This window comes from Suncus etruscus, chromosome 15 (genome assembly GCF_024139225.1).
Source record: "Suncus etruscus isolate mSunEtr1 chromosome 15, mSunEtr1.pri.cur, whole genome shotgun sequence".
Taxonomy (NCBI): domain Eukaryota; kingdom Metazoa; phylum Chordata; class Mammalia; order Eulipotyphla; family Soricidae; genus Suncus; species Suncus etruscus.
In genome coordinates, this window is record NC_064862.1 from 57,778,804 (window position 1) to 57,791,105 (window position 12,302).

Sequence of the window (12,302 nt, forward strand, 5' to 3'; positions counted from 1 at the left end):
AAGTGCGGAGCCAATAGTAAGCCCTGATCACTGCTGGATATGGCCCAAAATGAAAGAAAGAGGAAGGAAGGAAGGAAGGAAGGAAGGAAGGAAGGAAGGAAGGAAGGAAGGAAGGAAGGAAGGAAGGAAGGAAGGAAGGAAGGAAGGAAGGAAGGAAGGAAGGAAGGAAGGAGGAAGGAGGGAGGGAGGGAGGGAGGGAGAGTGGGAAGAAGGGAGGGAAGAAGGGAGGGAGTGAGGGACTTTGGGGTTGGAGTGATAGTACAGCAGGTAGGTCACTTGCCTTGCGTGTCACCATCTAGGTTTTGACTCCTGGTACCCTCTATGGTTCCCTGAGCTCACCAGAAGTGATCCCTGAGCAAAGAGCCAGGAGTAATCCCTGAACTTATTTTAGGTGTGCCCCCTCCAAGTAAAAGAAAAATGAAAGAAACTTTGTTTCCAATTGAAAGCTACTGTAAAATCATACTGAAAAGGCTAATCAGTACATGGACAGAAAAGTGTGTATACCTGCCACACTGTCCACTAAAGCCGTTCATGAAGTTAGGAGGCATCCAAAAAATAAAACTGTTGGTGCTGAATATCTTAGGAATGTCCCCCTTAGATCACCAAAATACTGTTTTCTCACTTTTATCTCTGATTTCACCATATAAAGACCAGTTCAGGCTTGTCACTTAGCAAGCAAGAGCCAACTTGAGAAGGTATAATGGAGGATCTTTAATGGAGGACAAATTCTGAAGTTCTCAGCCTGTTCTTTTGTGTGTGTGTGTGTGTGTGTGTGTGTGTGTGTGGTTTTTGGGTCATACCCAGCAGTACTCAGGGGTTATTCCTGGCTCCAGGCTCAGAAATTGCTCCTGGCAGGCACGAGGGACCATATGGGACGCTGGGATTCAAACCAATGACCTCCTGCATGAAAGGCAAATGCCTTACCTCCATGCTATCTCTCTGGCCCCCTTTCAGCCTGTTCTTAACATGACTCTTTGTATAAGCTCATACATGCTAAGACGCTACAGAAAGCCACTTAACAAGATAAAGGGAACCCGACTTAGGGACTCCCATTAATAGCTATCTCTGAATATTAAAGCCAAGATTATCAGCTCATATATAGATGATGGTTTTGATGTAACATTGCTTTGACCCACATGAGATTCTATTGCTCATTACTTTCTAGGCAAGCAATGCCAGTTTCAAAAAATGAATCCTCATTCCCTCCAAATAATAAAGGTCTGAATTATAGAGGCTTTACCTAGAGGTTGAAATATAGTATGTATTAGAAATTTGGCCCCAGACATTTTAGTCTTTCTGGCAGATGGCCTGCCTAGACATATCCAGATGTCAAGATAAGATTTAAAAATGGTATTTGAACAAGAGATGAAAAGTCTGTTACCAACTAGTCTTCTAATCATCCTTCCTCATAAGTCCCAACAGGGAACTAACTGTAGAGCAAACAAATTCCAGAAAATAGAAAGTTGCTCACTATCTGAATATTTGACTACAGATCCCACTGTGGAATCCCAACCCTCTGGTGGTTTGGATTGCATGGGAAATTCTAAAGCATCACATAGGCTATTGAACATTTGCATTAACAAATAGCCCCACACTTAGCAGCTTAACATTACATATAAGGAAACAGAGACTCTTATGGCCCCTGGTCAGCCATAAGTAGTACTGATTCTTTAAGGGTGAAGATGTCAGTTTCCAGAAGTTCACCCCCTTGTAACTGCTTTTGGGGCAATTGGCCAAGAGGTATATAAAGTGCAGGGCTGCAGTGCTAGGGGGGTGCTAGGCAACTCTGCTGCTGCCACTCCTACTGGATTCCTCCTGCTTGTATGGTTGCTGCCGAATTGCTAGAGAAATTGTTTACCAGATTCCCAGCTTCTGCTGCCTTTTGCCACCTCTCCTACTGGTCTGGGCCTAACGCTAACAATCGTACACATGTATTAGTTCACAGTGCCTGTGAATCAGGGTACTGCTTTTCTGGGTTCTCTGAATCGGGATTCTCCTTCAACTTTCATCAAGATGTTGGCAGGGACTATGTTTGGTCAACTATGGGAGAAGTTACTTCTAAGTTCTTTACATATTTGTGGAAATATTCTGTTCCTGAGCCCTACTGGAATGAGCATCGCAGCGCCTCGCTGGCTTTTTTCTAAAGATCGTCTTCAGCTTCCTGTCTTTCAGCTTCCCACAATGGCAGCTTACTTCATCTAAGTATGAAAACTGCAAAGGCAGCATAATGGAAAAAGGCAGCAAGCTGCGAGTTTCATTCCTTTGTAAACTCATCACAGGAATATTGAAATATTTTGTGTGCCTAAAACTCAACTGTCAATAGCTTTGTAAACCACAGTTCTTTGATGTTTTTAAATGTTTTAAGTTTCAAAATCTGGTAAGCTAAGTAAATGAATAAATAAATAAATAGACAAATATCTATCATATCCAACCAGTTTACATCACTGATTGTGACAACCCCATGACATGAACACACAGCAGTGGACCAGACCACAGTTTTACTTTGTTTTGGTTTGGGGTCATACCTGGCAGTGCTCAGGGGTCACTTCTGGCTCTATGCTCAGAAATCATCCCCGGCAGGCTCAGGGGACCATATGGGATGCTGGGATTCAAACCACCGTCCTTCTGCACGCAAGGCAAATGCCTTACCTTCATGCTATCTCTCCAGCCCCAAGACCAAAGTCTTAAGCCAGACCCCACTTCTGGGAAGTTGAGACTGCTATGGCTCAAGACTCACACCTCTCAGTAGAGGAAGCGTCTGAGTAACTGGAATCAGACCTGGAGTCTTTCCCTCATCCAGGAAACTATATCCCTCAGACACATAGTCAATCTTGATGTTTTGAAATCCCTTTCCCAAGGACATGGACCTCTTAGGCTGAAATCAGGAGGAAGATCACCTTCCCAGGGAGCAGCCCTCGAGCCAACCCTCCCAAATAGTCTTTGTTTTGTGCAGTTCATACCCAGGGACCATTTTCAACCCCCTCACAGAACACCCACCCACCTGAGGCTGGCTCCAACTCCTTTACGACTGACGCTGCAGAGGGTGGTGGAAAGCTACAGAGAATGGACAGAACTCACAGACCATCTGTTCATCTGTGATTTGTGAATTTATTTTCAAATGTTAAGCATCTGATAGCAGTTGTCAGGCTTTATCTCCAAACCTACCATTTGGGCAAAGAGATTCTCTTCAAAAGCTCCGAGAATCACTTGGAGATCAGTGATTTTCCAGGGATTGGAAAAAAAGGGATGAGTTGTATTTTGGAACAGCCATTTCTAATATTATCATATTTTACAAGCAATAAAGGAAAATAATGTTTTTCTATAAAACAGACTTTGGGAAGTAAAACTTGGCTAGAAGGATTGTGTGTAAAATGAAGAAATTTCTTTTTTATTTTTATTGAAAGAATATAAGAATTACTCAAGGCCAGAGAGATTGTATGGAAGGTAATGTACTTAACAAAATCCACCCCAGTTCTATTCCTGAGCACCACCAGAATTGATCCCTGACCTAAGAGCCGGAAGTAAACCCTGAGCACTGGGGCATGCTCACCCCATGATAATAAAATGAAATAAATAAGAAAGACTTGAAGGTGCATGGGCAAAGCTTTGGAGGGATGTTTAGCCATAGTATTATTCTGTTTTTCTATCAAAAAGGGACACAGATTAAATGCAGAAATATCTCACCTTGATGGGCTTCTTGGCATGTTTGGAGAGAGAGCAGTCTCATAAGAAGAGATGTCATAGTGTCAGAGATGAGATGAGCAGAATGTGCCAACATTCAAGGTAGGTTTTGCACTGTATCCTGCAGCTTAGAGACTGGGTTTGGAGGCACAAAGACAGGAAGAGACTCTCTCAGAAAGTTCAGGGGCTTATGGCAGGGTCTCCTATTCAGGTCTCAGAGACATACAAGGTGTTAAAGCCAACTGGCTGGGCACCTTCAACCTCCATCCATAGAAAAATCCACCCCAGAGAATTAGATAAACATTGGGAGACAAACAAAGCAGAACTGAAGGATTTGATTCATATACAAATAGTCTGATTTTTAAAGTAAGGTCCCCTGATCTGGAGAGTAGTACAGGGGTGAAGACATTAACCTTGCATGTGGCCAACACCACATGATCCCCCAATACCTGCCAGGTATGGCTTTGGAGCCCCCTCAGCACCATCAGAGTGCTCCCATAATCACAGCCCTAACCCATCTCCTCCAGCCCTCACTCATGGCATCTCATTTGAAGCTTTTGAAACTAGGCTGTACATATTAATATGTCCAGTCGACCAAGCAGTCAGGGAAGCTACGAACCTGAACATTAGTGGAAGTCCGGGATCAATGGGCACATGTTCAGCTCTTTGAAGAGAACCACAAGAGTATTTTGGAGACTGCTCCTGTGTGGAGCACCTCAACCGGGTATAATTACTCACACTTGTAAACTGGCACTTAGAAAGTTTCAGGCACTAGGCCAAACTGTGCAGCAATAATCTGCTTTCTTGTACCAAGCCCAGAGAACATATCTATACCTACTTCCCTTCACAGAAGAGGAAACCAAAGTTCAGAGAGCCTTTAACCACTTGCTCAAGGCCAAACAGCAGGTGGTGGTGGCAGATTTTGACTACAGGCTGCCTTTGAAACATTGCTTATGGATCACAGGGTGGGGGGGGGGGTGTCTTTCTAACCCACATGAAATGTTGGCATGGTTAGAGTGATCCCCAAGTGTGTATTTATAAGGGAAAGCATCAGAGTGTGATTTTAGGACGAGCCTGTGAGAACCAAGCCACCATCCTGCACACAGTGTCACGAGGCCTAGATTTTAACACACAGAGTTTGACAAACCCTCACAGAACTCTGACTCTTAGACTATCAGTATTGCAAAGACCACCAAGGACAATGTAATTTATACCCCCTTCAGATAGACACATCTTCTCTCCTCCCCTTTGCATGTGGAAACTGAGTCACAGTGATGAAACCATTTGTCTAAGTCCACACAACAACCTACAGGCAGCATTTGAATCTAGGCCAAGACTGAATCCATATTGAGAAGCCCAACAGCAAGAACTAGAACTGTGGCCATTGCATCCCCACAAAGCTAGGAGCCAGAAAGAACACAGGAAATGGGAGATTTGATTGATAAGGCAAAAGACAACATCTGAGGCAGATGTGGGAATGTGTGGTTTGCTTTATTATGACAAGAATTACTAATTTTTCTTGGTCATGGCTGGTTTCCTACCAGAACTAAGTTCATTTTCACTTCATTTAGCCTCTAGTCATTGGCTTTTATTCCTAAACCCACTTAACAGATGAGAAAGCAGAGTCCCAGGGATGCTGTGGCCATGGTCTAAGTTTCCATTTCCAAGCAGATGTCCACACAGTCAGGCACTCACCAGAGGGGCAGGACCTCCTGCCCTCTTTCCCTCTAGAACTCAACACCTTTCCCTGTTCTAAAACTTCTGGGTGGCAAAATCGACCACTGAGTGGAATCATTAAAAGTTAAAGGAAAAGGGACCAGAGTGATAGCACAGTGGGTAGGACATTTTGCCTTGCACACGCTAATTGTTTTGGATCTCTGGCATCCCGTATGATCCCTTGGACCTGCCAGGAGTAACTTATGAGCACAAAGTGAGGAGTAACCTCTGAGCACTGCCAGGTGTGACCAAAAAAATCAAACAAACAAAAATCAACAAACAACATCACAAAAAAAGTTCAAAGAAAACCAAAAATTAGATCATGGTTAAGGCACCTGCCTTGCTAGAGTGAAGCCAGACTTTAGAGTGCCATACTGCCTTCTGTACCCAGCATGCTCTTTGCTCTGCCTCCTGTGCCCAGCATGCTCCCCACAGCCCTGGTCTCAGAATTAGCTCCTATGAGCAACTTCTAGCTGCTATGTAGCCTTGAGTGTGCAAGCCCTGTAACTAAAGAGAGCAACACACCACAAGCCTCATAACTAAACACCTAAGAACCCCCAACAAGTATGGCAGAATGTAAGAGCCTGAGCTCTTCAGTACCACCCCATCTAGAACTGAAAACCAACAGCCACAGGCAGAAGAAAATGGTTGAGTTTGGCTTTTTAAAGATCACGCATTTGTCCATGACAACAGCAAAGCCTTTTGTCTTGTTCTGGCTCAGGGACAAATAGACCCAGGGATTTCTACAATATCTGAAATCAGACTCTACATCCGGCTGATTTACCTCTGCCTTTGTTTGGCATTGGGGGGTGGGGGGCTTGAACCCTAGAGCCTAGGATCTTCCATGGATGCAGAATGTTTTCTCCCCTGTTATCTCAATAAAAATTACAGTTTGAATTTTGGGGCTTAGTTTGCTTAAGGTCCGTCTATGAATTCTCTTAGCTGGGGAAACTAATAGATTTACCAAGCCTGGATCAAGGGCCTACACGTAGATTAGGATAGAGGTACAAGACAAACTCTAGAAGGTCTATAGACAGGATGAATGAGTAATTTTCCAGAGGAAGTAGGAGGTGGGATCTTCTTCCCTACAAAGAACCATTTGAGTATTTATAACATCTATGCCACACAAGAAGTATTCATTTGCACAAGGCCCAGACCACATGATTTGCAGACTAGATATGGCCTGTGGGCTAGACCAGTGGTGGGCAACCTTTTTTTTCAATTGAGCCAAATCTCACCAAAACCACGATTGAAATTTATTTTGAGAGCCACAGGGCGCGCACTGACAGAGGCTAGGAGCAGAGTCCTGATTCCTGCAGCGGCTGCCCGTCACACTGAAGAGCCGCATTAAAAAGTGTAAAGAGCCACATGTGGCTCATGAGCCACGGCTTGCCAACTACTGCTAGACATTTCCCACCTCTATAACCTAAGAGTTAAGGCCACAGAGTCATTTTCTGGAAGAATCTCTTATAAGGTCAATCCTATATTTATACAGCTTAAATGTTTATCTATTCACTATTTTTTTTTTTTTGGCTTTTGGGTCACACCTGGTAGCACTCAGGGGTTACTCATGGCTCTACTCTCAGAAATAGCCCCTGGCAGGTACGGGGGACCATATGGGATGCCGGGATTCGAACCACCGACCTTCTGTATGCAAGGCAAACACCTTACCTCCATGCTATCTCTCCAGCCCCTATCTATACTCTTGATCATTCTGTTTTGTTTTGGGACCACATCTGGGCATTCCCTGACTCTGTGCTCAGGAGTGACCCCTGTTGGTGCTCTGGGGACTACATGTGATGCTGTGATTTGAACTGAGATTGGCCCCATGCAAGGCAAGAACTTTACTGTACTATCCCTCCTGTTCCTACCCATTCAGTGTTTTTTTTGTTGTTGTTTTTGGTATCATACCCTCTGGTGCTCAAGAATTACTCTTGATAGGCTCAGGGAACCATATGGGATGTTGGGGATCAAAACCTGGTTGACCATGTGGAAGACAAGCAACTTATCTACTGTATTATCTCTGTGGGTCCTACCCATTAACTCTTCATGGAACGTTCTTAAGATTCCTAAAGCTGCTGAGAAGCTCAAAGAACTTTGGTAGCATATGCCAGCAAGCCTTTCATTCTGGAAAGAGTTCACCACAATTCCTTATGGTCCTTTCCATCCTCATCCTCTGCCACTGTGGTTTATGTACAGCTAAGCCTCCTCAAGAAATGAGACTATAACTAAACTTGGCCATACCATTGATTCAAAAATTATTGGTTTGATTCTTCTGAGAATCAGAATCAGCTTGCCATGCAGAAGAAGAATGATGTTCTGTTTTAGGTTTGGGGTGGAGTATTTTGGGGGGAGAAGGATACATTGGGCTACATATAGCAGTGCTCAGGGCTTACTCTTTTTTTTTTTTTACAGAAATCCTCCTAATAGGAATCCAAACAGGGATCCTTCTAAGAGTAGGGCTTACTCTTGACTCTGACTCTGCACTCATAAATCAGTCCTGGTGGACTTGGGGGGATCATATATGATGCAAGGGTTTGAACCCAGGTTGGCTGTGTGAAGGCAAGTGCCCTATTTACTATACTATTGCTCTGGTCCTCACACTCTTGGTATAAAGCAGAAGTAGTGAGTTCAGGCTGCTGATTGGAGCTATAAGAAGCCTTTGCCACCATGAAGTTAGAGCTGGCTTGTGAATGACACCACTTGGAGATATCAGAGTTGAGAGATGGGGTGTCAACCCTTGAACCCAGACAAATCATTTTTCTTAAACCATAATGGATTTTCTGTCACTGGCAATGAAAAATAAAATAAAAAAGGCTTTGGTACTTGGATTCAAATCCCAGTTCTGCCATTTGGACAAACCATGTGATTGGTGATTGATCTGTTGATCCCTTGCTTAGTTACCTTCTCTGTCTTGCTCTGGATCCATGGCGCTCATCAATCATCACCATCATGTGCAGAAGCTGTGTTGGGAGAGCAGGTAAAGACAAAAGAAGTGGGACCAACACCTCACAAGAAAATCTGTGACAGGTTTACTGTGGGTGCTGGAAGACTCTTAGACACAGCTAAGGAGTATGAGGAAGAGCTGGAGAGAAAACTCCAGAATTGCCAAGTTGCATAAACTTCCCCCCTCTCATGGGCGGGGGCAAATAAACACCAAATTCACCAGGCCCACAGAGCAACTGAAACTTCAAGGTGTTTCCTTGAGACCCAGTGGGGAACCTCCAGGCCCTGCTGCCACCCTGCTCACCAAAGCAAGGATGTGGAAGGGCCTCTGAGTTCACAGCTCTCCATTTCAAAAGCAAACATGACCACTTTTTATTTTTAACCTTCCCTTCCCCTAGACGATGCCTTCAAGCAGCTTTTCTGGGGAGGGAGTGTTTGCACCCACACTGGCAGCTCTGAATCTCTGGCCACAAGCCGACTGCAATCGGGCTGTTGCTATGCCCACCCACCCCAGCAGCCTGGAACCCAGCCTTTGTAGGGGCTCTCTGGAGAGCTGTGTGGACCTGGGGAGAGCAGAACTCAGACCCCAGGAATGAGCCTGGGGAAGGCATCCACTCTGAGGACTTGTCAGTGCTGTGAGGTTTTAGCAGAATGTCCTAATTCATCATGGCCTCCAGAAAGCTCTTTCTAGGCTGGCACTATATAGAGTGGAAAGCTGGAAAGTAACAGCTATGCAGAGAAGAAACCAGAGAGGTCAGAAAACTTAACCTAAATGCACAAGGCTAGAGAGTGACTGATCCAGGATGTGAATCGTAGCAAATATACTCCAGTCCATGATCCTTCCACAAGAATGGCTACTGGCGAGAGAGATAATGCATTGCTGAGCTGGCATAGATTTTGAGAACCATTGAACCAGTATATAAGCCCCCCACTGCTCAATTTGACTGGCTTAAATAAAAAAAGAGAACCATTGAGTCAATGTTAAATGTTGTTTGATAATTGATATTTCAGGTTGGGTTTGGTGAGTCTCAGAGGCTATTCCTGGTGCTATATTCAGAACTGACCATATATGGTGAAGAGGAGCCATATATGGTGCAGGATATTTAACAAAGTAATGGTAGCTACAGCTGCATACAAGACAAGTGTCTCATTCCCTCTACTCTCTCTCTCTCTCTGGCCCTGTTCACTAATTGTAAAGGAATCATCTCATCCATACCTCTCTCTTCCTTCAACTTGATAAAGACAGGGATCATAAAAAATAGATTCAAGTTCCTTGACAACCTCCATCAAGAGGCATTGGTTGAACTTTGCCCTTTACCTGGTTGAGTCAATGGGTTCTCACCAATAGCATTACACAAAATGAAAAGTTTGTGATTTCTGGGGCCAGGTGAGAAAATGTTTGTGGTTCCATCTGGCTCAAACTGCCTGTGATGTTTGCTCTAGGAACCCAAATGCTAAACAACAAGGAATACAAGGCCATAGGTAGGTACCAGAGACCAGGCACATGGAGGTTAATGAGGACATCTTTTACTTGACTCCAGTCACTACTTCTATCCAATTGCAACCAGGGATAAATTACTGATAAAGAATCCTATAATAGATTCCTGCCATGTGATTTTGCATGGGAGACATTTTGAACTTTTGCCTCTCTTCTGCTCTGTGAAGCTGCTGTAAACCACCCAAAACAGCTCCAGAGGTCACAACAGCAGAAAATATCTCCTGATGGATAGCAGAAGAGGTAGGCTGTCTTGGCCCATGAAGTGTGGAGCCTGAGGAGCACAGCTGCTCCGCTTTGGGGAACACACATTTTCTAGCCAATGAACCCCAAAACAACACGTAAAAAAACACCACATTACAAGCATGACAGTGGGGACACAATGCAGGACAACACCATGCATAGAAAATGAAGATGGCAGCTCTGATGATCCAAAAAGTGCCAAACACTTATGTAGCCTCTCAGGTAGAGAGTTTAAAGAAGAAATATGGAGGATTTATTTTATTTGTTTATTTTTATTTATTTATTTTGGTTTTTGGGTCACACCTGGCAATGCTCAGGGACTATTCCTGGCTCTATGCTCAGGAATTGCCCCTGGCAGGGTCAGGGGACCATATGGGATGCCGGGATTCAAACCACCATCCTTCTGCATGCAAGACAAACAACCTACCACTGTGCTATCTCTCCAGCCCCAATATAAAGGATTTTTATAGAACTAAAAGAGAACATGGATCAAATTGAATGAACCACAAACAAGAATCGAGGATATAAAAATAGAAATGAGAAAAATAAAAACTGAAATAACAGGACTGAAAAACATGGTAGGTGAAATGAAAATCTCACTGGAAAGCCTCTCCAACATAGTAAAAGCAACTGAGGACCGAATCAGTGAGCTAGAAGATGATATGCATAACAACTCCATACAACCAAAGAGATTGGAAAAGAGTCTTAAAGCAAACAATCATACAATGAAAAATCCTCACATAATGGAAATGAAATTTAAGTGTTTGATAAACTCAACAGAAACAACATAAGAATCATTGGCATCCTAGAGACCCATGAAGAAAATTCTCAGAAAGAATCAACATACAAGGACACCATTGCAGAGAAACTCCCAGAGCTAAAGACTGGATACAACTAAATCCTGCATGCTTGAAGAGTACCAGCTAAAAGAGGCCAAAAGAAAAGCACCCCAAGACACATCCTAGTCATAATGATGAATCCCACAGATAGGGATAGAATATTAAAAGCAGAAAGAACAAAAAGGGAAATTATGTACAAAGGAGCATCCTATAGATTTACAGCAGACATATTACAAAAAAAAAACCTCAAAGCCAGAAGTCAGTGGTGAGATGTAGTGACAATGAAACAAATGCTTAGCCTAGGATACTGCACCCTGTCAGACTCACTTTCAGGTTTGAAGAAAACATACATAGCTTCATGGATAAATGAGAGCACAGAAAGTTTACAGACTCAAAACCAGCCTTAAAAGAAAAAGATCTAAAAGATCAACTTTAAGACAAGACTGACCAAAAGACACACCAAACTTCAACACAAAGATAACACTAAATCCCATGACAATTATCTCTCTCAATGTCAATGGACTAAATGCACCAGTTAAGAGAGATACAGTGAAAAAAATGGATCAAAAAGCTAAATTCAAAATTCTGCTTTCTACAAGAAACATATCTGAATAGTCAGAATGCTGACTCAAAATCAAAGGTTGGAGGACAATCATCCAAGCAAACAACTCCGTTAAAAAGCTGAAGTGATCATAGTAATATCAGATAACACAAACTTTAGACTTAGAAAAGTTATAAGGACAAAGATGAACATTTTGTAATAATCAAGGGATATGTACAACAGGAAGAAATCATACACCTAAACATATACACACCCAATGAGGGACCAGCAAAGTATTTAATACAAATGTTGACAAACCCAAAAAAAGACATCAATAGCAATGCAATAAACACTGCCCTATTACCCCTTAATAGGTCATTTAGGCTGATACCTAACAAGAATATACTAGCTCTGAAAGGAGAAATGAAAGTGATATATATATATATATATATATTGACACTCCACCCTCAGAAAACTGGATATGCATTCTTCTCCATACACATGGGTCATTCTCCATGCTGCCCATAAAACATACCTCCATCAAATCAAGAGGATAGAAATTGTATAGACTACCTTCTCAGATCACAATGCACTGAAATTAGAAGTAAACTACAAAGGGTCACAGAAGAAAAACTTTAACACCTGAAAATTAAATAGCTCCCCAATGAACAATCAGTGGGCCAAAGATGAAATCAGAGAGAAAAATCAAAAGATTCCAGGAAACAAATGCAAGTTAAGACTCAAACTATCGGAATTTATAAGACACAGCAAGTGTGGTACAAAGAGGAAAACCTATAGCTTTGCATGCACACAACAGGAAGGAAGAGTTGCCTACATAAAT